We start from the raw sequence: 26,352 nt of genomic DNA, 5'->3' as shown, positions 1-26,352 counted from the left end.
TCCACAGTGGCAGAACTAATTCACATTCCCATCAGCAGTATATAAGTGCTCCCTTTTCTCCACAACCTCACGAGCATCTATTTTTTGACTTTTTAATAACAGCCATTCTGCTAATTTCAAGATTCTTATGAAACCAGTTACAAATCTGCATTTTGTTCTTCTGCAGCTCCAGCGATGGAGGAGCCCAGTAAAGCTTAATGAGTGAGGAGGGAGAAGTTAAAGATCCAGGTGTAGAAACTGAGAAGCAGCATCTCATTCCCAACTCTCTGACCCACTTCTGGATTCCAGGAACTACTGTGTTCAAGCCTTGGGAGACAAAGTCTTCAAATGTCATGAAACTTTTGAAGAAGTGAACCACATGACTTAATACTAGTCCTGGCTCCACAAAAGAGGCTGCCATATTTTCATTTCTCCACTGAATATTTATTAAGTACTTCTTAGATGTCCAGCAGTATTCTCAATGGTGGAATAAAACAATAAACAAGTAGAGAATTGCTGCTATCATGGGACTTACATTTCTTTGGAAAAGACAGAAGCAAGTCAAATGGCAAAATAAACAAGACTACTTCAGTTAATGTTAGGAAACAAATAAGCAGGGTAAAGGGAATCTAGAGTGATTAAGATCATGCATGACATTCTAGTCTCAGACCACCTCTCTAAAGAAATGAGAAAAAGAAAGTAGATCCTACTGTTATTCCAATCACAATGTTCCTAAGAGAACATAAATAGTGTTTCCAACAAACACAGAGGGGCCAACAATACATGTTTCTAACAGGAAACAGACATGGCCAGACCTAAAGTACAAAAATGAGTAGCATTCCCTTCTTTTAAGATAGTTGCTCCTTCCTTCCCTCCCTCCCTCCCTCCCTTCTCTCTCTCTCTCTCTCTCTCTCTCTCTCTCTCTCTCTCTCTCTCTCTCTTTCTTTTGACGGAGTCTTACTCTGTTGCGCAGGCTGGAGTGCAATGGCGCAATCTCGGCTCACTGCAACCTCTGCCTCCCAGGTTCATGCAATGCTTCTGTCTCAGTCTCCCGAGTAGCTGGGGCTTCAGGCGCCTGCCACTACAAAAATACAGCTAATTTTTGTATTTTTGGTAGAGACAGAGTTTCACCATATTGGCCAGGCTGTTCTTGGACTCGTGACCTCCAGTGGTCCACCTGCCTTGGCTTCCCAAAGTGCTGGGATTAGTAGTTGCTGCTTGCTTAACAGTGGTGGCAAACCTTGCTTTGTCCCATTCTTCCCTTCTGTCATAGAAAATCATTCACACTTCTACAAAGAGCCAGAAGGTCTGTGTTCCTGAGTCTTAGTTAAGGAGGGAAAGAAGAGTAGGATATAGTATTAGAAAGGTAGTCAGAATAGGTGGGAACATAAACTATTTAAGTTGATTGAATTTTATTTGATGTGGATTGCAAGTCCTCTGGAAGATTTTAAGCAGGGAAATAAAATGATCTAACTGTAAAAGATTACTCCCATTGCTGCGTGCAAAATAGATTAACGGGGCAGGGTATGGGAGTGAGATGACAATAAAGGAAGCAGTACAACCAATTAAGAGACTACTTTCAGTTGTCTAAGTAAGAGTTGATGGTGGTTATAAGTGGTCTTGGAAGTTAAAAGGGTATGAAATAGTTGAGATATGGGTATATTTTAAAGGTATGACCAATGGGAGTTTTAGAAAAATTTGATGTAAAGATAGAGAGAAATGAAAAATTAAGACAAAAAATGGATTTTGGCCTGAACAACTGGGTTACGACTGATGCTATTGGCAGTAGTGGGAAAACATGGGACACCTAAGTTTATGGGGAAAATAAAGATACATCCTTGGATGAAATTTAAGTAAGTATGTTGAACAGAGAAATGGATCTTAATAAGTATGAAAGTGATGTGTATATTTATGTCTGGAATCAATCTGCCTAGGAGGGGTACAAAAGTTTGCTTATGGAATTTGCTTGAGGAATTTGCTTACTGTGTGCAAAAGGACAACAGAAGACGTATAGAAAATAATGAGACAAAATAAAAATAAGGAAAATAAAACAGAGGATAGAGAAGAAAAACAAAAAGTAGGATAAGGGGAAAGAGAATAATTTTTAAAAAGAGAAGTAGAGTCATCTGGCCAGGGTGGCCTCAGGAAAGGTTGTAACTTGTATATTATTGTGATGTGGTACAAGGAAAGTTATCTGAAATTGGAAGGAACGTTGTAACAACAGATGTGGATGAGAGTAGCTCATTGTCCTCATGAGATATGTGTATGTCTGTCCTACATTACTCAGTTCAACTGATTACAGTTTTCTACATTAGCCTAGCATTATTCCTGGGTGAGATTTACAATGTGCTCAAATTTTTTCCTAATAGATAGCTTTCATTGAAAAAAATTGTGTTCCCAAAACGAGCATTAACAACAGGACTAACTATATTTAAAACCAAATGGCTAGATAACAATGATAACAATAATAGTAATCATCATTATAATTATTATTACTGATTAGGAACATATGGCACTTATTATATATGACACTATTCTAATTTTATGCATATTAATTTATTTGATCTTCATGAAAATGCCAAGGGAGAAAAATATTTCAGGAAGAAAGAAGTGGATAAAAAAATGAACCATTGGATTTTGTATGATGGAGCTTGTTGTAACTATGACAGAAGAGGTTTCAGTGAAATTAAGTTAAGATCCCTTTGGGAAAATACTTGTCTAATTCTAACTTTAATCTTCTTTGCTCTGTCAAAGATGAGTTCACTGCAAATGCATAGATTTTCATCTGATTCCTCTGTTCTGTTCCATTGACTTATGTGTCTGTTTTAATGCTAGTGCTATGTGGCTTGGTTACCATAGTTTTGTAGTGAATTTTGAAGTCAAGTAGTGTGAAGCATCCAGCTTTGTTGTTGTTGCTGAGGATTGCATTGGTTATTCAGTCTTGTTTGGTTCCCTATAAGTTTTAGGACTTTTTTTTTTTCTATTTCTGTGAAGAATGTCACTGATATTCTTACGGGGATTGCATTGAATCTATATATTGCTTTGGGTAGTATTGTCATTTTAACAATATTAATTCTTCCAATTTATGAGCATGGAATGTCTTTTCATTTTTTGTGTGTCTTCCTCAATTTCTTTCATCAACGTTTTGTAGTTTTCCTTGGATAAATATTTTACCTCTTTGGTTAAATTGATTCCAAAGTATTTTACATTCTTTGTAGCTGTTGTAAATGTGATTGCTTTCTTGATTTCTCTTTCAGATCGTTCACTATTGGCATATATAAATGCTACTGATTTTTGTATGTTGATTTTGTATCCTGCAACTTTGCTGAAATCCTTTATCCAGTTATAACAGTTTGTTGATAGAGTCTTTAGGTTTTTCTAAGTATAAGATTACGCCATATGCGTACGAGCCTAATTGATTTCTTCCTTTTCAATTTGGATGTCCTTGTTTTTCTCTTGCCTAATTGCGCCAGCCAAGACTTTCAGCATTATGGTGCATAAAAATGATAAAAGTGGGCATCATTGCCTTGCACCAGATCCTAGAAGAAAGGCTTTCAGTTTTTCCCCATTCAGTACAATGTTAGCTGTGGGTTTGTTATATGTGGCTTTTATTATCTTGATATATGTTCCTTCTATACCCAGTTTGATGAGGTTTTTTTAAAAAAAAAAAAAATCATAAAGGGATGTTGAATTTATCAAATGCTTTTTCAGCAGCTACTGAAATAATCATGTTTTTTGTTCTTGTTACTGTTAATGTGATGTACCGTGTTTACTGATTTGGATATACTGAACCATCCTTGCATCCCTGGGGTAAATTCCAGTTGATCAAAGGGCTTAATTTTTTTAATGTAATGTTGAATTTGTTTTTCTAGTATTTTGTTGATAATTTTTGCATCTATTTTTATCCTTATCTAGTTTTGGTATCATGATAATGCTGGCCTCATAAAATGAGTTTGAAATAATTCTCTCTTCTTCAAGTTTTTTTAAAGACATTAAGTAGAATTGGTATTAATTTTTTAATGTTTGGTAGATTCAGCAGTGAAGCCATCAGATCCTGGGCTCTTCTTTGATGGAAGGTTTTTTATTACAGCTTTCATACTCATTGTCTCATGAATGCTTTCTATTTCTTCATAATTTAATCTTATTATGTGTATGTGTCCAGGAATTCATCCATTTATTCTATGTTTTTCAGTTTAATGGAGTATAGTTATTGATCATAGTTTTAAATTATTCTTTGTATCTCTGTGGACTCAGTTGTTATGTCTCCTTTGTCACTTCTGAGATTATTTATTTGGGTCTTCTCTCCTTTTATTTTTAATTAGTCTAGCCAAAAGTTTGTGGTTTTTCTTTATTTTCCTTTTCAAAAAAAGACCACTTTTCATTTTGTTGATCTTCTATATTGTTTTTAGTATCAATTTCATTTATTTCTGCTTTGATTTTTATTATTCCTTTTCTTCTACTAATTTTGAGTTTGGTTTGTTCTTGCTATTCTTATTCCTTGTGGTGCATTTTCATGCTGTTTATTTAAAGTCTTTCCACTTTTCTGATACAAGTGTTCATTGTGAGAACTTTCCATCCTACTATAGCTTTTGCTGTATCCCATAGATTTGGGTATGCTGTATTTCCATTTTCATTTGTTTCACAACATTTTTTAATCTCCTTTCTAATTTCTTCATTGACTCATCAGTCATTCAGGAGCATGTTGCTTACATGTGTTTGTGAGGTTTCCAAGGTTCCTGTGATTGGTTTCTAGTTTTATTCTATTGTGGTCAGAAAAGATACTTGATATATGATTGCTGCTTTTTGGAATTTGCTGAGACTTGTCTTGTGGCCTAGAATATGATCTCTTCTGGAGAATGTTCCATGTGCTGATAAAAAGAATGTATATTATGCAGCAGTTCTATAAATGTCCATGAGGCCTATTAGGTCCAGTTTGTAGTTTAACTCTGATGTTTCTTTGTTGATTTTTTTTTTTTTTTTGTCTGGATGATATGTTCATTACTGAAAGTGGGATATTATAATCCCTTAGGATTATTGTGTTTCAGTCTATCTCCCCCTGTAGATCTATTAATAGTTGCTTTACATACTTGAGGGCTCTGGTGTTGGGTACACAGATATTTATAATTGTTACATATTTTCGTCATTATATAGTGACCTTCTTTGTATCCTTTCACAGTCTCTAATGTGTAGTCTCTCTTTTTTTTTTTTTTTTTCTTTTTTTTTTTGAGACGGAGTCTGGCTCTGTCGCCCAGGCTGGAGTGCAGTGGCCGGATCTCAGCTCACTGCAAGCCCCGCCCCCCAGGTTCATGCCATTCTCCTGCCTCAGCCTCCCGAGCAGCTGGGAGTACAGGCGCCCGCCACCTCGCCCGGCTAATTTTTTTTTTTTGTATTTTAGTAGAGACTGTGTAGTCTCTTTTATCTGATATGAGTGCAGCTATTCCTGCTTTTTTTTTTTTTTTTTTTTTTCCTTTTTGGTTTCCAGTGTCATAGAATATCTTTATCCATCCCTTTACTTTCAGTCTATGTGTATCTTTATACATGACATCTGTTTCTTATAGGCAGAGTATAGTTAGCTCTTGTTTCTTTATCCAGTTAGTCACATTTTACCTTTTAACTGGAGGACTGAGTCAATTTACATTCAGTGTTATTATTAATGTGTAAGATCTTACTACTGCCATTTTGGCTGGCATTTTTGGTTGTTTTAACTCCCCTCTACCGTTTATTCTTTCTTGGTGTCTTTCTTTGCGGTTATTTTTCTTTGTCAGCATGTTTTAATTTCTTGCTTTTTATTTTTGGTGAATTGCATATGTTTTTGTGTTGTGGTTACCCTGAGGCTTACAAACATAACAAATTATTTTTATAGAGATGACAACTTCTCTTTATCACAAATAAAAGAATGAAAAAAATAAAAATTCCACACTTTAACTGCATTCCCCCACATTTTGTCTTTGCATTGTCTAAATTTACATATTTTTTGTTACTTGTCTCTTAAGAGATTCTATAGCTATTATTGTTTTTGATAGATTTGCCTTTTGAGCTTTATACTAGATTTATGAGTGGATTGCAAACTATAATTATAGTATTACTATGGGTCTGTTTGTGTACTTAATATTACCAGCACATTTTGCCCCTTCAAATGCTCTTTATTTTCATGCTAGCGTTTTGTTTTGTTTTTTTTCCTTTCTTTCTTTCTTTCTTTCTTTCTTTCTTTCTTTCTTTCTTTCTTTCTTTCTTTCTTTCTTTCTTTCTTTCATTGAGATTGAAGAATTTTCCTTAGCATTTCTTGCAAGACAAGTCTGATGGTAGGGAATTCTCTCAGGTATTGTTTGTCTGGGGAAGATCATCTCTCCTTAATCCATGAAGGACAATTTTGCTGGATACGATATTCATGGTGGCAGTTTTCTTTTTCTTTGAACATTTTAAAAATATTGCTCCTCTCCCTCCTGACCTGTATGGTTTCTATTGAGAAATCTGTTGCTAGACAAATTGGAGCTTCTTTTTATGTTATTTGCTTCATTTTCCTTGCTGCTTTTAGGATTTGCTCTTTGTCCTTGACCTTTGAGAGTCTGAATATTATATGTCTTCAGGAGGTCTTCCTGGAGCTCAATCTGGTATTCTCTGACCCTCCTGTACCTGGATAGCTATATCTGTATCATATTTTGGAGAGTTTTCTGTTATAATTTCTTTACATATTGTTTATGTTTCTTGTTCTTCCTCAATTTCCACTTGATTATCAATAAATTTTGTCTCTTGAGCTAATTTTCTATATCTGGTGGGTGATCTTTGTTGTTTTTCTGTTTTTCATTCTTTCTTCTTTTTTCTCCTTTGATTATGTATTTTTAAATATCCTATATTCAAGCACACTGATTCCTTCCTCTTCTTGATACATTCTGCTGTTGATGGTCTCTAATAAATTTTTCAGTTCAGCAATTTCTGTTTGATGTTTTTATTATTTAAATTTTTTTATTAAACTTATCTGATAAATTTCCAAATTGATTTTCTATGTTATCTTGGAGATCACTGAGTTTTCTTAAAACTACTATTTAGAATTCTTGATCAGAGAGCTCACATATCACGGTCTCATTAGGGTCGGTTACTGATTCCTTGCTTTGTCTGTTTAGAGAGATCATGGTTCCCTGTTTGCTGTTGTTTCTTATGGATCTATGTCTATGTCTATGAAATTGAGGGATTAGTTATTTATTTCATTCTTCTCTGATTTGTTTTGATTTTGGCTCCATATATTTACTTAGAAGTTCTTTACCACAAGGTTGCTGCCTACTTTTTGGCTCTTGATGGCTCCTTAAGCCCAGGTTCACCTCAGCTCTCATAAACAACTGGTGTATCACCCTTCCTGAATCGGGGAGGACCCAAAGGTAAGACCCTGGCAATGTGGGAAGACAGGTCAGTGGTTCATGCCTAAGTTCATGCAGTGGTTTATGCCTCCTACAGTATGGTGCTGCTGAATAACAACTTTGATTTGGCAGATCCTCTGGCAGTGTTACAGAGCCGAGTTCCCAGGAGTGAGGATGGTAGTCCCACCTCCCCCTTTGTCTACACCTGTTCCCTCAGGCACTCACAATCTTCCTGTAAGTTAAGGCAGGGACAAACCTCCTGCCAGGGAATCCAGGATAATGAAGAAGCTTGTTGTCCACCACAATCTCACTTTTTCCAGTGTAGCCACAATGAGTTGGAAAAAGCTTTCTCTATGCTTGATGCTGGGTGGAATGAGAAGAGGGTGTTTATGGATGTGGAAGTCCAATTCATTTACCATTGGCTCAGGGCTTTTTTCACTTCTCTGCAGCCCCAGAAAATGTTTCATATTCATATTTGACTTCTAGGATATTTATTTTCTCTTTGTTTTTTGAGATGGAGTCTCACGCTGTTGCCCAGGCTGGAGTGTGGAGGGCAGTGGTGCAATCCTGGCTCACTGGAAATTCCACTTCCCGGGTTCAAGTGATTTTCCTGCCTTAGCCTCCCAGAGTTCTAGGATATTTCTGGTGATGATCTTGGTATGGTATGTTTGTTTTTGTTTTTTAGTTTTTTGTTTGTTTGTTTTGAGACAGAGTTTCACTCTTGTCACCCAGGCTGGAGTGCAATGGCCCAATCTCGGCTCATTGCAACCTCTACCTCCAGGGTTCAAGTGATTTTGCCTCAGCCTCCCAAGTAGCTGGGATTACAGGCATGTACCACCACATCCAGCAAATTTTTATATTTTTAGTAGAGACAGGCCTTCACCATGTTGCCCAGGCTGGTCTCGAACTCCTGACCTCAGGTGATCCACCAACCTTGGCCTCCCAAAGTGCTGGGATTACAGGCGTGAGCCACAGTGCTGGGCCTGTTTTTGTTTGTTTGTTTGTTTTTGAGGAAAGTGGTGAAGTCAGCTTGCTTCCATACCACACTGGACTAAATTAAATCACTGAATCATTGAACAACTTGTCATAGAATCCCAAATCACTGCTTTTATATGTAACTCTGAATTTCTTTCCCAGAATGGATATATGGAATACCAACATGAGTTTCCACTAACTTACCCCACTACAAGACCATTTACTGAGGTTTAAGTATGTACCAGATTCTATGATTAGTATATTACACATTTTCTCTCACTAGATCTCTTCTAATGTACTGTTTTCAAATGATAATGAGAAGAAGGCAATCTTATGAAAGCATTACAAGTCTTTGACCTCTGATAGAGGAATCAGATGTGGTTTGGGATTTTAATAAATTAAATTTTGTTAGGAGATCAAGGAAACTGCAAATCATATTTTTTCTTTTTTATTGTAGTTTCCTGGAGGAAAAACAACACACAGAAATAGGCAATGATAAAATACAACTTTGTTGTGAACTGGAGTAGTGTCATGCACATCTCTTTGGCTAGCCTTTTCATAGGCCCTAGATTTCTTACAATGTCTTTTACATGAAAGGAGAAAGCAAAAGAATAATATTATACCCATGAGTTTCAATGTTTTGTACAATATAGCTCCAGTGACTACTAAATGTGACTAATTTATTGTCCTACAATTCTGTGAAATAGATCCTTCTTGGATTGTAGCAAGCAGTGAGAAAAGGATGGGAACAAGAAGAAAAACTTTCTGTCTTCCCTAAAATATAATAAACTTTTTGGAAAAACCTTCATTTCCAATACTGACTCTCTGACATGAACCCCTCTCCTACAACTGTTTTCTTTTACCTTATCTACTCTCTAATAACAACCCAAGTTTTCATTAGCATTGTGACCTATAGCCCCTTAACTTACTCTCTATTCTCCAAGGCCAGGATTCTCAATATGGGATCAGAGTGATAATTCTCAATATGTGACTCAGAGTACCTGTGTCGGAATCACCTGGGGCACTCATTACAACACAAAAACTTGGCTGCACCTTATTTCTATTGAAATGGCATATCTGGAGTGGGTCCAGGGAAATTTTGTCAAGCATCCCAGGTTAGATTTACACTTCCACTGGAATGTGAAAATCAAACCTGAGCCACTTCAGACCATCACCTGCATTGTGCTCCGTTCTGCCTCTAGGTTATATACATGGGAAGTGTTTTAAAAATGCATTCACTACCACTTAGAATCTTGAACTTTTTTGCTATTCGACAGTTCTGAGAAAACTGCATTTTCTGTCTTCGTTGCTCTCTCCCAAGCTACGTAGTAGTGCTAGAAGTTTGCAGAAATTCTACTTTCATTAATTGCAAGTACTTGCTTGCTATCTAACCTTGATGGTTCCCTTTAGGTTGCTTTCAACTTCCTAATATCTGTCTCTCATGATCCTCCCAAAAAAGCCTTTCCTAAACTTTCTCCATCCTCACCTCGAGACTTGATGCCTATTCCTAAAGTTCTTACTTTTATTATACAATATCAGTTCCTAATAGAACTGTACAGAAGTGTTGGCCTTTCTCTCCAACTCGAAGTCTTCTTGCTATGTCTCCTCTTTGTGTTTAATCTGCTAACATATCTGCATATAAAATTTTATTCTTTCTTGCCAAATATTTTCTTTGATGACATTTTTATCTTGTAATAGATGCCTCAGTTCCTTTTATTGACCTCTTCCCCATCTTCCACGGCATGTTGAGCTTCCATACCCTAAAGGAAATGCTATTTTTTGTCATTCCTTACAAATATCTCTTCCTCAAGTTACAATACTATTTTCCTTCTATCACCAAATATTTTATTTGAATATCCTGCCTTCATTGCCTCACTTATTTTTTTCACTTTTAAAACTTTGCAGTGTTTTCACCACACATTATCAGAGAGAGATTGCTCTCCTGGGAACGATAATGGTCTCCTGATTATGAAATTCAATAGCATTTTTCATTCTTCAAATTCTTTGTAGTATTTGATGCTGCCGAAACCCTTTTCCCCTTTAAACTCCTTAATCCTTTGATCCCACATAACGTGACAACTCCCTCTCTATTTCTTCTCCACCTCTGCTACGTTCCTCATCATCCCAAATGAAAATATTCCTAATAGTTTGGTCCTCGGCTCTCAGAAGTTGTCCATCTGCATTGCTTTCCATGGCAATTTAGTGTATGTCAAGACTATCAACTCTGAACATAATTAAAACTACCTGTATATCTGTATTAGTTTTCTATAGCTTGTTCTTAATTTCATTCTTAGCCCTAATCAGCAGTGCTTTTGTTTTTTAGTTTGTTTGTTTTCTTTTTGAGACGGAGTTTCACTCTTGTTGCCCAGGCTGAAGTACAATGGTGCTCACCACAACCTTCGCCTCCCAGGTTCAAGCGATTCTCCCTGACTCAGCCTCCCAAGTAGCTGGGATTACAGGCATGCACCACCACACCTGGCTAATTTTGTATTTTTAGTAGAGATGGGGGGTTTCTAAATGTTGATCAGGCTGGTCTCGAACTCCCAACCTCAAGTGATCCTCCTGCCTCAGCCTCCCAAAGTGCTGGGATTACGGGCGTGAGCCATCATGCCTGGCCATAAGCAGTGCTTTCTAATTTCCATATTTCTACCAGTAGTCTGTTTATGATGTATCATGTAAGACGACACAGATTTTCTCTAGCATCCTCATCTCCTTCTGACCCCTCACAGGGAGAGTCTTCAACATTGACATTTTGAGTAACAGCCTGTCAAAGGTAATCTAGGTTTTTCTATTATGCTCCTTGAAATTATTGCAGCCACTGTTTATGACCCAGTTCCAAAGTCATTTTCACATATTTAGGTATTTATTACACCAGTACCCCACTTTCAAGTACCAAAACCTGCGTTTGTTTTCTATTGCTGCTGTGACAAATTACCAGAAATGTAGTAGTTTAAAGAAACACAGATTTATTTTCTTATGGGTCTGGAGGTCAGAAGCCTTAAATAGGTTTCACTGGGCCAAAATCAAGGTGTCAGCAGTGGCCTGTTGCCTCCACAGGCTGGAGGGTGATGCAATTTTCTTGCATTTTTCAGCTTCTAGAGGCTGATGTGGTCCATGGCCCTTCCTCCAATTTCAAGGTCAACAGAGTAGCATTTTCTCTCCTCTTTGACCTCTGTTCCCATCAATGCATTTTCTCTGTGACTTTTTACTTCCTACCCCATCACATATGAATTTTCGTGATTAAATTACACCCACTCAGATAATGCAGGGTAATCTTCCCATTACAGGATCCTTAATTTAATCACCTCTGTGAAGTCCCTTTTTCCATCAAATGAAGAATCATATTCACAGATTTGAGGATTAGGAAGTGGACATCTTTGGGTGGCCGTGATACAGCCTACTACAATATCTAAACCTTAATCTTCCAATTTCTCAGCACAATTTCAACAGCTTGCCATTCATTTTTATTCAAATGCTTTCTTGGCACTTTGAAATCAACAGCTCTAAGAGTAAAGGCATATTTCTACCAAGACCAATTAATCCTTCTGATATCTCTTTTTGTTAATGATCTAAGTGGCAAATACAATATATTCCACTTCCACAGTATCTGTTACACAAATCCTTTTATTTCGAATCCCACTGCCACCTGCATTAATTATCATGTCATTACAGCTTGTCTGGATAGTTATTTTATAACTCATGTATTCTAGCTATTTGTCTGCCTATATCTTCAGATTATAGCTCCTTTAAGGGCAGAAAGCATGCTTTGATCATCTCTTTATGACCTGCAAACTTAGAATAAAATCATACGTGTTTGCATAGAAAGAAAAAAAAAAGAATTGTCTGTAATTTCATTTATGTTAGTTTTGCACAATTATTTACAAATATACCAGATATACATATACTGAAAAGCACATAGAAGCAAACACATTTTCAACCCAAATGACATTTTTACTCAATGAGATTCAATTTAACTCAACATCATGTTTGTAGTTAGTTCATAGCAGACGCTATACTATATGTTAGAAATGTATCAATAAGCCAGACAAGTTTATTGTCACTGAGAGGAAAACACCAATAGATAAACAACAGTTCCTATTTGTTGGGTGCTCCAATAAGAATAAGTATGGTGTCCTGTGGGTACAGGATCATGTCCCCAAGCCTTTGAAGAATCTAGCTGAAAGTCAAAAGCAGGGAAGACCTGTTAGCCTAAGAAACAGAAAAGAAAGACAGTTCCATATCAGAACGTTGTCAATGCCTTTTAAAAACTTTACATTTATATTTGCATTAAAAATATATAAAAGTACACACCTGATATTTTACATTTAATTTGGACTTTTTTAAAGTCCTCAAATATACTTTCTTGAATATTTTGAAAATATAAACTTATTTTGAAAAAAGGAGAGAAAGAAAAATAACAAAGAGGAAGAGGAGGAAACATTACGAAAACAATCCTGAGTGCTTCCTCTAAAAAGCCTATGGAACTGGCTTGTAGTATGTCAAAATTCCTGGAAATGTTTTTCCTACTTTTTATATGAGAACAAATCTCCAGAAACAGTATTTTCCCCTTGTTTTATTACATAGAATAGATATTAAGTGGTTTAAATTCTGTTTCTCAAGAGAAAAAAGCAATTTTTTCTCCCTCATGGCATGAGAGCTTATAAAAAATAAATTTCCAACAACTTTCTCAGAGGTATTATTAGGTAGGTGTTTATTTGCTATTAAAATTACAAGTAGCTAGTTCCCTAATTCCCTTATTCTTTTTTTATCTAGGCTAAAATAAATGAAAAGCATCACCATTGATGGCAAAATGTTTTGGCAGACTCTTCCTTATTGTTTCTCTGTCAGCATTTTAATATCGCTCAGACTGAGTTCAAGAGGGTCACGTTTTAATAAATGTAAGAGCATGTAAAGGCTTTTGTAAATAAAACTAAGCCATCCTGCCTTTTGTCAGGTTGTTTATGTTGCACAGAATGTTCCCTTCCCTTGCTGTGCTGATCACATCATATTCTTTTATTTTCCTAGGCCAAAACTTCACAACATACTAATGGATCAAGCCTATTTCACACCATGTAATACTTTGCATTATATAAGTGTTTGTTTACAAAGGCATTGCCTTAAAATAGAGTAGTGGGAAAAGACAGTGCAAAACACCAATTCTATTACCTAATATCATTAGTGGAAAAATTTATTGTCACTGGAAGTAGTGTATTGCTGACAACAGCTTTGGCGAAGCCACATCTGTTTATCCTAATGCTTAAGGGGTAAGATGTGTGACACGGAATGAGAATACGCCATTTGATTTGCTGCTATTACCTGACTTCAAAAACAATGGGTAGGTACATAAATAAAGGCAAACCATTATTACAGTGCAGCAACTGGACCTCCTTTCAAAAAGCTGAAGCTTTAAGCAGACTGCAGAATTGCTGGACCACGATAAACAATATTGTAATACATTTTCTTAATGTCACGATTTCTCATTCTCAAATAAAAATGCTTTTAAAAAACTTTTAAACATGACTCTTAAATGTCATTTTTAATGTGAATTTCCTTTTATTATTTTATAAAAATCAAGCCAGATAATATCTATCCTTTCAAGCAAGTTTTCTTCCTAAATCATTTATTGGTGTGTGATATAATAGTTTATTTAGAAATCACTCTATTTTGACAAACAAATAATATTGATGGAGGCAGGGAAATCCTGGGTAGAAGAGGGTGGCTCCCCAGCAAAAGCCTCACCCTCAAGTCTGGAAACCCACAGTTCTAAATGGGTACAACCATTCCTGTTTTTGCACTCAAAACAGATTTTGCCTTTTGACCTACCACACCCCCCTATCCTGTACTCATATAAACCCCAAACCCCAGGCTCTATGAGCAGATGAACAGAGAAATGGAAAAGCAGAGGAACAGAAGAGTGGCATGGCAGAGGAGGTGAGAAGAGAAAGAACATCTGAACATCAAGTGGAGTTTGGCTGGGGACTGTAGGGGAGGGGATCAGCTGCAGGACAGCCGAACCCCAAGGAAGGATCATCTTCCCACTCCATCCCCTTTCCAGCTCCCCATCCACCCTGCTGAGAGCCACCTCCATCTGGCAATAAAATCTCCCTAATTTACCATCCTTCAGTTTGTCCATGTGACCTGATTCTTTCTGGATGCCAGACGAGAACGCAGGTCGAGGAGGGCACTGAGCTGGTAAACATTTGAGCTGTCTGTGGACATCAGAGCTGAAAGAGCACTGTGACACACCCTCTAGGGCTTTGGGAGTTGCAAGCACCCACCCCTAAATGCTAGCAGGGGGACAGAGCCCAAAAGCACTCTCCCTGGTTCCTCTGGCTCCTGCACCTGCCCGTGTGTGTGCTGCCCCTCCTTTAAGGGGTTAGAGCATGCAGAGGCCCAACACATGAGCATACCCCTGTTGCACGTCCTACAAAGCGGGTCAGGGAACTCTCCCATTTTAATATGATTTTTTTTTTACCAAATATAAAAGTTTTCTGAATGCCTATTGAGATGAAAGAGAGTCCCTTTGAGGTTTAAGTTTGGTTTTAAATAAATATTTGATAATTTCAAGAAAAAAATGATGTCCTAGAAACAATATAAGATTATAAGTAAACCACAGGTTCAGAGATGAGTTCTCATTCTGAGAACCAGTATTTGTCAAAGCTAGCATTTGTCATTCTTACTTAAGTCCACTCTGGAATTATTCAGAATCTATAAATATGTCTTAATATTAAGAGTGCTCTAGAAATAATACAAAGAGAAACTTTATAAAATAGTATCCTTTTAATTATTGTTATTTATATGCAATCATTCGCATTTCTGAGAAGAACTGTTACACATTTTTTTTAAAGAGACAAGTCCTCATTATGTCATTCAAAATGGAGTACAGTGACATTATCTCAGCTTGCTGTAACCTCAAACTCTTGGGTTCAAGTGATCCCTGGTAGCTGGGACTACTACAGCCACGTACCTACACCTCACTATTTTTGTTGTTGTTCTTGTTAGAGAAGGAAGTCTCGCTATGTTGCCCAAGTTGGTCTTGAATTCCTGGCATCAAGAAACATTCTCTTTTCAGCCTCCCAAAGTGTTGGGATTACAGGTAGGAGTCACCCTGCCCAGACTTGTTACACATTTTTTAAAAGGAAATAATCATATTAAATCTAGACATTTTAGTTATACAACAAAATTAAACTATAGAGAAGGTAAGTCTATTTATGAAATTATTCCCCCTAGTCTATAACTGTAATGGCTGTGAACAAACCAGGTTCAAACCCGGAACTGCCACTCACTAAATAATTGTCATGTGCCAGGTACTGTGTTAGATCATATATGGAATTCATAAAATGATAAAACATAGCCACTGCTCAAAGATCACTTACCCAGTAAGAAAAACAAAAATACAAATAAGGCACTGTAAGCAAAGTTAATGTGTGCTCTGAGAGAGTAAAAATTATTGGGAGGAGAACAGAGAACATTTGATTCTGCCCAGGAAAGTTGGAAGAATTCCATACCTTAGAGAATGAGTAATTTGAAAGTCATTAAAGAGATCAAAAATAATTCAAAATAGAGATAATATCCAGAATGAAGATACTGGCGTGATGTTACACGGAATAATTCTGAAAAATCATGAGTCACCATTGTTAGAAGGGGTTACAGTGTCTGGCGAGTGGGGCAAGAGATCATAATTATAAGTAAACCTGGAAATGTAAAAGTTCCCTCACTTTATGCTATCCACATGTGTTTTGAGGAATCTGAGTTACTTTGAAACAATGTATACATGTATTTCACATTATCTATTGTTGATTAGAAAGAGGCATTCAAATATCAGGGAACCAAGGTAAGTTTAGCATCTACTCACTACCACGTGCTAAGCACTAATGTGCTCACCATTCATTGTCTGCTTTGATGTTCTCCACTATCTCACAAATTTTTATTTTTCCTGTTTGACCAATCAAGAAGTTGAATCTTACAAAGTGGAATTACAGTATAGGGCTGTCAGAGTCTTACAACAGACTAACAGCATAAGCAGCGTAGACTACTGATTAAGAATACGAATTCTGGAGCCAGACTGCTTAGGGCCAAAGCCCAGCACCCACACATGCAAGGTTTGTCATTTTGAGCAACGACTTAATATCTCTGTGACTCACTTTCCTCTTCTATAAGTGGAAATAATGATAGATCCTACTCCCTGGGGTTGTATGAGGTACTACGGATATGAAAGATGACATAAACTACCTCTTCAAAGGAAAATAAGACTTGAAGGTGAATATACCCTCCCAATTGGAAATATAATTTCTGTAAATGACAATGACCCTGCTTTAGTCTGTATTGTGTGTCACCCCCACAAACTTCAAATTTTTGCATCAGCATATCTCCATTTTGCCAAGGAATCTGAAATAGAGAGAAGCCAAGTAGCGCTGTCAGGTTTCAACAGTTATAACCATAACAAAATTGGAAGTCAAATAGAGGGCTGCCTTCATGTGATATCTGTGCAGTTTTTGCTGCCATTTTATCAGCCTGGGTCTGTTTGAGACAGTCCTCATGGCGGCAGGGGCCGGAGGCAGAGGGTAAAGAAGTCTTCATACAGTTGCAAGAAAATTCTTTTAAAGGGTGAATAAAAACTGAAAATGTATTCAAAGGCAGGGAGAGCTTGCCAGTGGGAGGAGAAATCATGTGCAAAGAGATCCAAAAGAAAAAATACATTCAGGGAACAGAGAACCTTGTTTTGTTGCTGATGCTCGCAATGCTGGTGATGAGGTGGAGGGAGAAGGCATAGAGAGGTAAACAGGTGGCAACGCTTATGTACCAGTCTATGGCTTTGATTTTTTTTCACTCAGAGCTCTGGGGAGTCATTAAAGCTTTTTGAGCTGGAGAATGGCATAATCAGATTTGAATTTGTAAGAGCTCACTCTGACAGTGGTGTAGAAAGGGCTAGACTATAGACAGGGAGATTGGTTAGAAAGCAATTTAATGAATTGAAGGCACTGGGAAGGAAAATTAAAGGAAAGCATGAGGTTGCAGAAATATTCAGGTCTTTTTTATTTTTAATTTTTATGGATACATAATAGTTGTACAATTTTAAAATATAAAATAAATATATTTCTATAGCAAAAAAGGAGAAATATTTAGCTCTAAAGATTATTTTATTTTTCCAAAGGTAAGTGACTCCCTCGTGTCCTTCATACTCTCTGGCTTTCTCATAATACCTCATTGGCCATTGTGTCCTAGCTAGAACTGTCTTTGTGAACAAAAGATAATTTATTTTCCTTTCCACTTTCTTTAATTAGCTCAATTTCCTTGCGTTACTTTTCACTATTTATTAAAGTAATACTTTTGATTTGTTTCGGTGTTTGCGTTTAAGCAGACGCATTTTCAAGAACTCTTCCTTAATGAGAAGATTTTCTTTCTAAATGTAGAAGTAAGAGCATCAAATTATGGCCAGGAAGAAAAAACCTTAAGAAAGGTGTCTAATATGCTTGAAAGATCTCATACTTGAACTTCGAAATTTTCATCAAAAAGTTATGTAGAAGCAGAGACACATTGTCAAGAATTTTTTATTTTTATTTTTAGATGGAGTCTCACTCTCACCCAGGCTGGACTGAAAGGCACAATCTCGGCTCACTATGACCTCCGCCTCCCAGGTTCAAGCAATTCTCCTGCCTCAGCCTCCTGAGTAGCTGGGATTACAGTTGCATGCCACCATGCCCAGATAATTTTTGTTTATTTTTAGTAGAGACGGGGTTTCACCATGTTGACCAGGCTGGTCTCCTATTACTGAACTCAGGTGATCTGCCTGCCTCAGCCTCCCAAGGTGCTGGAATTACAGGCATGATCCACCATGTCTGGCCTTTATTTAAACTTTTAATTTTAGATTATTATAGGTACATAATAGTTGTATATATCTGTGGGGTACATGTAGATGTTTTGATACAGGCATGTATCAAAGAGATACATACATAGAGAAGGTATTCATGAAACTCATAATCGTGTCTCAATAATGGACTATATTGCCTGTACTTGAATCAATGATCTTAAAAATTATTTATTATTTCAATTGTATCATTTCATTTATAATTTACTGGTTAATATGAACATTTCAATAGACTAACATATTATAACTTTGTTACACATATATTTATTTATATTATAGCAGCAAATGGCAAATAAAGAAATATCCCAGACCTCCGTCAAAGTCTGAAAGGTTTTGCCTATCTATTTATTCAACAGCCAAATGCCGAAACAGTTAAAAGTGGATCCCTAGAGAATCTCACACGCACCCAATAAGTGTTTACATCATACTTTTTTGTGCAGAACCTGCCCAGGGCTTGTCTGGGCATGCCCACAGAGGACTGGAGCCCGACATGCGCACTGGGGAAGTGGGTGGAGCCATGGGGAATTTGCGCCTTATGCAGGGGAGGAGCCTGCTCTCTTCAGCCCCCGTGGTAACGTGGGAATCAGTCTGTGAGGTGGGGGTCTTGTTAGCAGGACTCCATCTTGCTTTGCTGAGGTGTTTCTTTGTTTGTTTGTTTGTTTTCCTTTTCGCCGAATAATAATCCTGCTCTGCTCACCCTCCAATGTGTCCATGTGCCTAAATTTTCCTGGTCGTGTGACAAGAACCCAAGTTTTAGCTAAACTAAATTCTGCAACATGAGCGTAAAATCCCATACAGTGTTTCTAATTGTGAAAGATACAGTCATTAATTTATGCATCAAACTTAGCGTGTGCCAGTCAGTGTTGAGTTGTTAAACGTAGGTAGACATAGCCCCCGCATTTGGCTCACAGTCTATTGCCCTGTTTTCCAAAATGCTATTCACAAACCATTGCTGGGCAATGAAACCAACCAAGTGGTTCATATGAAGAACATATTTCAAAAATGAAAATATAGTAAAATAGAGTGAAAATATGAGAGTAAGGATGCTACACAAAGTACAGATAGTATTATTTTTTGTTAATATTGTTTTAGTTATATAAGGGGGAAGAGAAATACACTGAGTTGAACAGTAAAATACAGTTTACTCTTGAACGACACAGGTTTGAATGGTGTGGGTCCACTTATATGTCAATTTTCTTCCATCTCTACCACCCTGAGACAGCAAAACCAAATCCCTCCTCTTCCTCTTCCTACTCAGCCTACTCAACATGAAAATGATGAGGATGAATGCATTTAAGATAATCCATTTCCATCTAACGAATAGTAAATGTATTTTCTCCCCTCATGATTTTTAATCATTTTCTTTTCTGTAGCTTTATTGTGCAAATACAGTACATAATATATACAACATACAAAATATGTGTCAATCAACTGTTTTTATTATCAATAAGGCTTCCAGTCAACAGTAGACTATTAGTGGTTAAGATTTGGCAGAGTCAAAAGCTATTATGTGGATTTTCGACTCTGCAGGGGATCAGTGCCCCTTACCCCTGTGTTGTTCAATGGTCAACTGTGTATTTTTTCTTGAGCATCCAAATTTTAGAACCTCTGTAAAGCTCTTAACTATTTTAATGAGTCATTGACAAAATTATGTAATTGTCTTCTGGAAAGATCTTAAAGTTAGTAGGGCTGGGCGTGATGGCTCATGCCTGTAATCCCAGCACTCTGGGAGGCCAAGGCAGGCAGATCACCTAAGGTCAGGAGTTCGAGACCAGCCTGGTCAACATGGCAAAACCCAGTCTCTACTAAAAGTACAAAAATTAGCCAGGCGTGGTGGTGGGTGCCTGTAATCCCAGCTACTCTGGAAGCTGAAGCAGGAGAATCGCTTGAACCCAGGAGGCGGAGGTTGCAGTGAGCCAAGATCGCGCCATTGCACTCCAGCCTAGGCAACAAGAGAGAGACTCCGTCTCAAAAAAAAAAAAAAAAAAAAAAAAAAAAACATGTAAACAGACAAATTATGACATAGAGAGATGAGTGAAGCAGTGGATGTAGGCACAAAGAGAAGAGGAGGCATAGACATTGGCTGAATCTCTTTGAGCGGGGAAAGGATCTGACCTTTTGTGTTTTGTTCTTCCTTTTTTTTAATCTTAGAAAAAGCCACAGAACTTACTAAAACTAATATTCTTAATCTTGTGACTCTGAACGTCTATTACGCTCTTACCTTTAGTAGAAGAGACTATCTCCATTTCTTTCCGTGGGGCTATTCTTACACATGTCAGCCTGAACTTCCTTAAAGACAATATTTGGATAGAGTTGTCTTGGCCAGCAATGTAAGCAGACAGATGAAATTTCAGAAGGCCTGAACTCTGTACATACCTTAAGAGCCTTCCCCTTCCAGGCTGATAATGCTTCCTGATTGAACAACTGGTGTTACTATGTCTAGAGACCATTCTACTCTCTATGTTATGTCAACCTCCAGGAATTTCAGAGTTTCAAGTTGTCTCTAAATTATCATTTAAATAATTTAAGTGTGGTTCAATTATACTTAACTAATGCCGGCAAAGACTTCTTTTTCTGTACTAGAAACTAGGTTAAGCACCAAATGAAAAACTAAATTGTAAAATGGGGTTCTTGTTTCTCAAAAAGTTTAGCTAATATGCACATTAAGCACATAATATCATGCATAAACATAATTATGTGCTATAAAATGAAATGTATAAAGCAAAGACAGAATATTTCTAGAAAACCGAATTAAATTTGAGGTGGAATTCACAGAAGTTCTCACTGAAACTGTCATCTTTGGCTGAAAGTGGATGTACAGGAGCAAACGTGGAGATGATGGATGAAGAAGTGAGGAAGGGAGTGGCATCACTGCTAGAGAAATGGAGGGAATGGTATCACTGCTAGAGAAATGGATGTCCGTGAAATATACGTAAAGACCCTGAAATGGAACCCAGTATGTTGGAAGAACTGAAAAACTGGTCATCATGGGAGCAGTGAGAAAACTGAGGAGAATCACAACACAAAATAGGACTGAAAAGAGACAGGGTGTACAGGGCCTTTTGTGTGTGTTTCAAAATTTGAGATTTTTATTTGAAGAGCAATGTGAAGTCATTGAAAGACTTTAAGCACACAAGTTGTGGAAACAATTACAAAATATGAGATGTGTCTAATATATTTTCTTTACAGTAACTAACTGCACAGACATCGTTTGGTTTATGGTAATTATGTTCAGTCATTTTTATATGTTCTTTTAGTTTAAAATGCATGAGACATCACGCATATATGAAATATATTAAGATATCATTTAAGGAAGTTATTTTACATGTCCCATAAATAGTAATAGCACCATTTACAGTTAAGTAAATGATCATCAATTGAGAATACTGAATGTGTTTTTTTCTTTAGACTCATGGGCTCACTGATTATTTTCATAGATGATATATTGAAGGTGTCTTTCTTATCGTTTTCCTGTTGGTTTTTTCTTACTCAAGGTGATTTCTAGTTACCAGAGTGCATAACCAAAGAAAACAACTTTCCTTCATTGCCAATTCACATGTACTTTTTTCTGGTTTGCTTAAAAGCAATTTCCCTGAAATACTCCACTACGTAAGTTTTCATTTTTTCAAATCTCATGTGATTTGTTCACAACTAAGCTAAAGAAACACTAGTTTTATCAAAATTAATGGAAAATGAAAAATTCACAAAAACCAAATAGTCTTATAACAAAATCAAAACCTACCAAGTATGCTTAGCTCTGCAAGATAGTCTGAGAAAAAAAGAGCAGGCAAAAGAGAATGATTGGAAGCTTGAATGAGTCCCAAATTCTAGATGAGCAACTGTTTTGTGAAGCAATGTTTCAACCACTCATAATCAGAGAGCAAAGAAAATAAACTGCATGGTTATATAATCGAACCTATTGCTTTGCTTCAACATAGGTTGGCCTAATAGCTTTTGGAGACTATGGTTTTGAGATTAGAGTAAAAAGAAAATCTCATGGATATATAGTAACGATTTTGCTTGAGGGACCATATTTTGTGACCTTGTCTTATTTGTGATATATTCATATGAATTAAAAAAAATACCATCTTTGATTTTAATTTCTCAAATATAAGAGGAACGAATCCCAATCCTTCCACGAAATCACCAACTCGTATACCTTTACAACACTTAGCTGTGTTGTAAAGGTATATGAATTAAAAACATGTTTGTAAAAGGCTAAGTTTAGATTGCCCTTTGTGGGTCTAAATTTCAGATATGCAAGAGCTGCATTTGTGCGCAGCAGTCAAAGCTGCGGCATTATAATGTCTAGAGAAGAGAAATTTGGCTCCTCTAGGGCTCCTCCATGATGACAGCTTTAAACCAAAATTGACATTTAGCAGAGGCCACTGAGAGGCTAGAAAAGACCATACTCTGAAATTGTCCTCATAAATAAAGGTTAAGTATATGGATATTGTGATGCTGAAATCCGTATTAAACCCTTTTTTAAAAAGATGGCCTGATCATAAAACTTGTCAGATTAAAAACGAGCTCCAGAGCTAATGAAAAGCATCTTATTAGCCACAGCAACATTTACCTTCTCTTTCCTTTTCTCCCTCTCCTTTCCGCAGATTCTAAAAAGACTTGCTTCTTCACGGCCATCACCTACAGGGAGGAATTTTTTCTTCTCCTCATAAAGTGGTCTACAGATAGATAGAGTTTTTATTTTTCCTTCCTTTGAAAGAATATACACATATATACATATTTCCTATTTTTGAATATGCACATATTTTATACATAAATATATATGTATGTATAAAATAGAAATATATGTGCATATTCAATAATTCATATGTGCCTTGTTATTTGTTTATATTCAGGACTTGATAGAGGCACTCAAAATGTTTTAGAAATATGGTACCAAGAGCCCAAAGATGGTTTTTTTTTTTTGTTTTTTGTTTTTTTTTTTCATTTTTGAGGTGGAGTCTCACTCTGTTACCCAGGCTGGGGTGCAGTGGCTCGATCTCCGCTCACTGCAAGCTCCACCTCCTGGATTCACGCCGTTCTCCTGCCTCAGCTTCCCAAGTACCTGAGACTACAAGCGCCCGCCACTACACCCAGCTAATTTTTTGTGTTTTTAGTAGAGACGAGGTTTCACCATGTTAGCCAGGATGGTCTCGATCTCCTGCTCTTGTGATCCTCCCGCCTCGATCTCCCAAAGTGCTGGGATTACAGGCGTGAGACACCGCGCCCGGCCAAAATTGGGTGTTAAGCCTACCTATACCACAAGCTAATTTAATCATTTTGACTTGATCTAGTCATTTAATTTAAAATGTAACTAGATGATATTAGTGCTGAGTTGGGTTCCGTTTCCCTGAAATTCACTACTGAGCTTCCACAGCTAAGAATGAAAGATGTTCAGTTTCCCACATGTCAACTGCAAAGAGAACAGTTATTGGAATTTATACATTCCCTACAGCTGTGTCACTCTTCTTAATATAATCAAGAGGCCTGCTTGGAGACAAAAGCTTGTATTTTGGAGAAGAGCAGGCACAGAAAGGCCATTCTCTTTCCTTCCTTCCCCATAAAGGAGATGAGGTTGTTTCTCGCTGCAAAGCTCAGGATCAAGGATTGAAGAAAATAATGAAGTTTAGAGGATTGGCTGCACATTTCCTCTTCCTCCATCAGTGAGGGAGAAGTGATCATATCCCATCTGACATTGATGAGAAGTGGAGAAAACATCTTGTAAAACATGTTAGGGACAGTGAGAGTGGAATAGGACCACCTCCCTCCACTGTAAATCAGCAGTTCCTAAATGATGTAGAAGTCGAATACTGCATGAGGCCATAGGTTTGACACTGGAGAGCAACAGGATTGGAGACTACAGCCTTGTCTTGGATGCACAGAGCAGGGGAGCCATATGATTGTGAACCAAAGGAATATAGCATGGTGCCATCAGCCAGGGCAAAAATAATGCATTTTTAAAAGCCGAACATTTATTGAGCTTTTATTATATGCTAAATTCTGCCATTAGTACTTCATTTAATCATTACCTCCTTCCCCAAAATAACTATTGAAACAGGGAGAATCATCACCAACATTTTACAAGTGAAATAACCATGTCACAGAGAAGTGACATAACTTGCCCATGGCCACATTGCTAGTAAATGACAGAGGTAGTGTTTACACCAGGCAGTCTCTACTGAGATATGGTCAAACCGTGCCAGACAAAGCCAATGTCCCTCTCCGCTTAAAACCAGCCACACAAACAAATGGTGGTGGTGGAGACAAAGCAAAAAATATATATATATTGAGTTGATACTGAATTTTTTAAACGAATAGAATAAATACTTAAAAGTGAAAGTCTCTGTTTTCACAATTGTCAGCAGTTGAAAAAATGTAGAGCTAGGATGAGAATCGCTATGCCTTCCTTCTATTATACCTTTGGCAAAGTGAAGTTGCAACAGATACTTGTGAATATTGGTGTTTACTGGAAAAAATGAAGCCACTTCATGTTTATACTCTCCTAAGTTGATGTTCCTCAACAAAACTGGTTCCAAACAGTTGTCTCACCTTTTAAATGGGACATTTTGGGATGCAGGCTTTGGCGTTGGCAAAATGAGTTAGAAATCCAGTTTGGCATTTCTACTTTCTTGCACTTTGGCCTTGGATCATTCAGATTTCTCATTGGTAAAATGAGGATTATAATAACTGTTTCTCAGTATTGTCATAAAACCTAGGTGAGATGGATATATATATGTTAGGGAAGACTGTGCTGCTGAAGTAACAAAACCTGCATCTGGCTTAACAGTGGCTTAACAGACTAAAATGTTATATGCTATTCATATAAAATTATTGGATAGGAATTCAGGTCAGCTGGGTGGATCTTCATCATGTGGTCATCAGGGAGCTAGGCTCACCACAGCTGAGACTGTAACAGAGAGAGAGAGAGTGCGCGCAAGAGCGAGAGCAAGAGAGAGAGAAAGAGAGAAAGTAAATGCACCTGGAGGGATTCTGTGAGCAAGGCGAACGATGGTAAATTATTTCTACTTATATTTCTGTAAAGAAAATCCAATCATATGACTGTACTCACCTGTAGGAAATTCTGAGAAATGTAATCTGTGTGTCCAAATAATGGAAAAAGAATGCTGTGGATAGCTGGCAATTTTTGCCACATGTACCTAAAACGCCTGGCATAAATTGCATTCAATTTAGCTGCTGCTATCTCTCAAAGCCCTAATGGGTTTAAAATTCTAAGAAGTAGAAATGGAAAATTATTTTAATTAAACTATACATAACCAAATTTCTTTTAAACGGGATCCTTTGAGCCTTACAATAAGTTTTGCTCAAGCATAAATACACACACATTGACAGTAAGATAGTAATTATTTCCAGAAATATAGTAAAGTTTTAACATTATGTAATCTCCCTCTCCAAGAAATAGCAAAAACAGACATTAAGATTTGAAAACAAGAAAAAAAATAAATAAAAGCTTTCATGAGACAAAAATGATAGGAAAATTATACCGTCTACTTTCCAAAGCTGTTAAGAATTTTTGCTTCATAACGTACAGTTGAAAAACAGCCTCACAAAGACCCCACATCAACACACATCGTTCCCCGAGAAATGACCTTTCTACAATTCTATTCCTACTCCTCCAGGATGCAGATCTCTGAGGCGCTAACACTCAACTACATCTATTAGCTCTCCAGTTTTTGAACTGATATGAAATCTCTAATACTATCCAGGTAAATATTTAAAGGAATCAAGGGAAATTCGTTTGCAGCATTTGGTAGCTAATACAGTAATAGGATAGACTTCATTATGTTCAAGGAGGGGTTACCAGGGGAAAAAAAGAGACTTAAGAAAAAAATCAATATAGAAAAAAGCTGATGTAACATAATAGAAGGGGAAAAAAACAGCACTTGAGAGAGAGAGAAATTTTCTGTAGCATCCCCTTAGAGATTCCCATGAAGTTAAACAAAATGTGCAATTTATGAAGCTGGAGATAAAAGATTGGCTGACAATATACAGACCAAAATGAAAAGTTAGCTGTCAGATTTGGAGAAGAAAGTTAAGGAAACAAAGAATGCTTTAGCAAAATGTAAATGGCATAAACAGCAGATTTTGGGGAAAATTCTAAAACAACATAGATATAAATTCCTGTGGTTCTAGCCATGTAAGGATTTTGCACAGTTG

The sequence above is a fragment of the Macaca mulatta genome, chromosome 5 (assembly GCF_049350105.2).
Source record: "Macaca mulatta isolate MMU2019108-1 chromosome 5, T2T-MMU8v2.0, whole genome shotgun sequence".
Taxonomy (NCBI): Eukaryota; Metazoa; Chordata; class Mammalia; order Primates; family Cercopithecidae; genus Macaca; species Macaca mulatta.
This window is presented reverse-complemented; position numbering follows the sequence as displayed.